This window comes from Mauremys mutica, unplaced genomic scaffold, assembly GCF_020497125.1.
Source record: "Mauremys mutica isolate MM-2020 ecotype Southern unplaced genomic scaffold, ASM2049712v1 000382F_np12_subseq_420317:492927_obj, whole genome shotgun sequence".
Classification (NCBI taxonomy): Eukaryota; Metazoa; Chordata; order Testudines; family Geoemydidae; genus Mauremys; species Mauremys mutica.
The window spans coordinates 47,516-51,897 of NW_025422931.1; positions in this window are offsets into that span (position 1 = coordinate 47,516).

Sequence of the window (4,382 nt, forward strand, 5' to 3'; positions counted from 1 at the left end):
GTGGATTCTCCATCTCCTGACGTCATTTCATGAAGACAAGATGCCTTTCTGGAATGTGTTTTCCCCCAAAAGTAGCTCTTGTGTCATACAGTAAGCCTGTGATATGCAGGGGGTCAGATTAGATGCTCTAATGGTCTCTTCTGGCCATAAAGTCGACTAATTTCTGAAAAACTGAGGCCTGGTCTACACTAGGATCTTAAATCGAATTTAGCAGCGTTAATTCGAACTAATCGCTCAACCGTCCACACCAGGAAGCCATTTAATTCGAACTAGGGGGCTCCTTAGTTCGAATTTGGTACTCCACCCCGACAGGTGGAGTAACGCTAAATTCGCACTTGCTAGCTCGAATTAGGCTAGGTGTGGATGCAAATCGAACTTAGTAGCTCCGGGAGCTATCCCACAGTGCACCACTCTGTTGACGCTCTGGACAGCAGTCGGAGCTTGGATTCTCTGACCAGCCACACAGGAAATGACCCGGGAAAATTTGAATTCATTTTCCTGTCTGGGCACTTTGAATCTGACGTCCTGGCTGGACATCGGGGCGAGCTCCGCAGCACCTGCAACGATGCAGAGCTCTCCAGCAGAGGAGTCAGCCCAATGCAAGAATAGAAAGAGATCCCCAGCATGGACAGACCGGGAAGTCCAGGATCTGATCGCTGTGTGGGGCGAGGAGTCTGTGCTGTCGGAGCTGCGCTCCAACAAGCGTAATGCAAAGACCTTCGAGAAGGTCTCCCAAGCCATGACACAGAAAGGATACAGCCGGGATGCGATGCAGTGCCGCGTGAAAGTCAAGGACCTGAGGCAAGGCTATCAAAAAGTCAGAGCGGCAAACGGACGCTCCGGAGCACAGCCCCAGACATGCCGCTTCTACGAGGCACTGCATGCCATTCTCGGTGGGTCTGCCACCACTGTCCCACCACTGACCGTGGACTCAGTGGATGGCATAGTGAGCCAGGACAGTTCCTACTCGATGTTCGCCGATGGGCAAGACGACGAAGGGTCCGTGGAGGAAGGCGCAGGCGACAGCGAACACAATGCCGCTTTCCCTGACAGCCAGGATCTGTTCCTCACCCTCACAGAGATCCCCTACCAACCCTCACCGGCCGTGAACCCGGACTCAGAGTCAGGGGAAGGATCAGGCGGTAAGTCGTATAAACAAGAAAATATTTATTTGCTCGAAAACATGTATACCAAAAATATAAATTCTATCTATAAATACTATATCTAAAACTTTTTAAAGGGAAACTAAACGAACAGTAGGTCTACACAGATTGGGATGGAACAATAGTCCTCCATGGACAATTCCACAAATGCTTCAAACAGTTCCTCAAATACCCTCCGCAGGAGGTTTCGAGGAAGAGGTGCCCTATTTGGTCCTCCGGTGAAGCTCACTCTTCCACGCCACGACATCCTCAGATACAGGGGAACCATCGCCTCTACCAGCATGGCCGCGTAGGGTCCCGGTCGGTGAAGTGCTTCCCTTAACATCCTTTCTTTCTGCACTCGAGAGACACGCCTCAGGGTAATCTCGTTACTGAAGTGCTGCATCTAATTAGGGCAATTAGCGAATAGTTACTGTTCTTAATGGTTTACTTATACTTTGCATAACAAAGCCCCGCGCTTAGCAGCCACGTGCTGTAGGCCACACAGGAAAAGCATACATTGATCTTTCCCCTGCAGTGTCGGGAGTGGCTGCAAAAGGGTCATAGTATCTGATTTCCAGATTGCCGTTAGCACGACGGCACAGCTATCCGTTAACTGATAAGCATAATGTACTGTAAGGCTTACCAGGACTCTCTGCTAGAGGGATTCTGCTCTCTCTCCCGACTTCTCCGCTCTCCTGTGCAATGGCGCAGCCAATCAGAGCGTAGGCCAAAATGTTGTGCTTCTCTGGAGACCACGTGACACTTGTTGTCCGGTACGGTCTTCTTCATGGAAATTGACTAGACGGTGTTCACTGTTCGCGAAAATGTATCTGTACAAGGAAATCACTAACTTTCCCCATCACACAGCTTCGGGTCCTTCCCGGACTGCCCAGGCATCCCCCTCGCAGAGACTGGCAATGATTAGACGGCGAAAGAAGAAGACTAGGGACGACATGTTCGCTGAACTGATGGTCTGCTCCCGAGCAGAGGCTGCAGAGCAGAAACACTGGAGGGAGACCCTATGTGAGCAGCATCGCACACTCATGGAACGTGAGGATAGGTGGCGGCAGGAAGACCAGCAGACCACCCAAACGCTACTTGGTCTCATGAAGGAACAAACGGACACGCTTCGTCGCCTTGTTGATGTCCTGCAGGACCACAGGCTGGAGGACAGGGCCCCCCTGCAGTGTCTCTGCAATCGCCCTCACCAGCCAAGAAGTCCTGGCCCCCCCTCACCCAAAAGTACAAGACGGAGGGGTGGTAGAGGACGTGAGAACTGTCACTGAACCAGAGCAGAGCGGCCGTGTACCCCGCACTTCTCACGTTAGAAATTTGTAGAAGTGCTTCCCTTATAGGCTCAGCCAGTCCCAAATCCAAGGTTCATCCCCCCACTGTTTATTAGATTAATAAAAGCTGTTTGCTGTTAATCACTGTTTCCGTCATGTCTTTCCTGTCAGAGGATTTTTCGGTGTATGGGGTGGACAGGGGTTTCATACTTGCACGGTATAGCCTACAGTACCAGGGTACAGACTTGGGGAAAGGATCAACTGCGGGGCACACACACACTGCAGTCAGTAGGCACCAGGGTCATTCTGTGTTGTGTATGCTGCCCCTGTTCATTTCGTAATGTGTATAATTGTCCAGGGTCCTAGCGCCTGTCACGCCATTACTGTGAAGGCAGGCTGCCCTTACGATGCACTTGCAACGGATCCACGAGCCTATCCGCTGCCCTGAGCCCCAACCAGAGCCCTCATCCACGGACAGATAGTCACCCTTCTCCCACACCCATCACCCCTTCCCACGCAGAAACCCGCAGCCCACTGCCGTCATCCAAACCCCTATGCAAAGAAGGCACCACTCGCCCCTTCCTGCAAACCCTCCCCTTCATGCAGAACCACTGTCATCCGTCCCCCACCCCAGAGACCTATGTAGGAGCAGGAGGATGTCAGTCCTCTATGGAGGAAGCGGTCTGTACGTCAGTGCACACCGTGCCCAGCACAGTATGCGTCCATGTCTCAACACCAGAACAGAAATGCAAAGTAAAAGAAAGATTTATTAATAATGAGTGTAACAATTACTTTGCTTAAAAACGTGCTTTGGAAGTGGGGGAAACTTGGAGAACAAGGCATGTAGCCGCAGATCCAAATCGACACAAACTGACACAGGCCCAGGGTCAGTTTCTCTTGAAAGCAAGTGGAGAGTCATAGGTTACCCTGATCTCCGAGGAAACTTGCTTTCAAAGCCTCCCGGATACAGAGCGCTTCCCGCTGGGATATTCTCTCAGCACGGGTGTCTGGCTGAGCGTAAACTGCAGCCAGGCGATTTGCCTCAACCTCCCATCCGGACAAAAAGGCCTCGCCCTTGCTCTCACACAGATTGTGCAGCACACAGCAAGCAGCAATAACTACGGGGATATTCTTTTCGCTGATGTCCGAGCGAGTGAGTAAGCTCCGCCATCTCCCCTTGAGACGTCCGAAAGCACACTCCACCACCATTCTGCACTTGCTTAGCCGGTAGTTGAAGAGTTCCTTCTCACTGTCCAGGGCGCCTGTATAGGGCTTCATGAGCCAGGGCATTAGCGGGTAGGCTGGGTCCCCGAGGATCACTGTAGGCATCTGCACATCCCCAACCGTTATTTTGTGGTCCGGGAAGAAAGTACCTGCCTGGAGGAGTCTAAAGAGACCAGAGCTCCTGAACACACGCGCGTCATGAACCTTGCCCGCCCACCCGACGTTGATGTTGGTAAAACGTCCCCTATGGTCCACTAGTCCTTGCAGCACCATGGAAAAGTAGCCCTTTCGGTTAATGTACTCGCTGGCCTGGTGGGCCGGTGCCAGGATAGGGATGTGAGTCCCATCTATAGCCCCACCGCAGTTTGGGAATCCCATCGCGGCGAAGCCGTCTATGATGACCTGAACGTTTCCCAGGTTCACTACCTTTGAGAGCAGTTGCTCAACGATTGCGTGGGCTACTTGCATCACAGCAACCCCCACGGTAGATTTGCCCACGCCAAAGTGGTTCGCTACTGACCGGTAGCTGTCTGGCGTGGCAAGTTTCCAGAGGGCTATGGCCACTCGCTTCTGCACACTCAGGGCTGCTCGCATCCGGGTGTCCTGGCGCTTCAGGGCAGGGGCCAGCAAGTCACAGAGTTCAAGGAAAGTGCCCTTACGCATCCTGAAGTTTCGCAGCCACTGTGATTCATCCCAGACCTGCAGCACTATGCGGTCCCACCAGTCC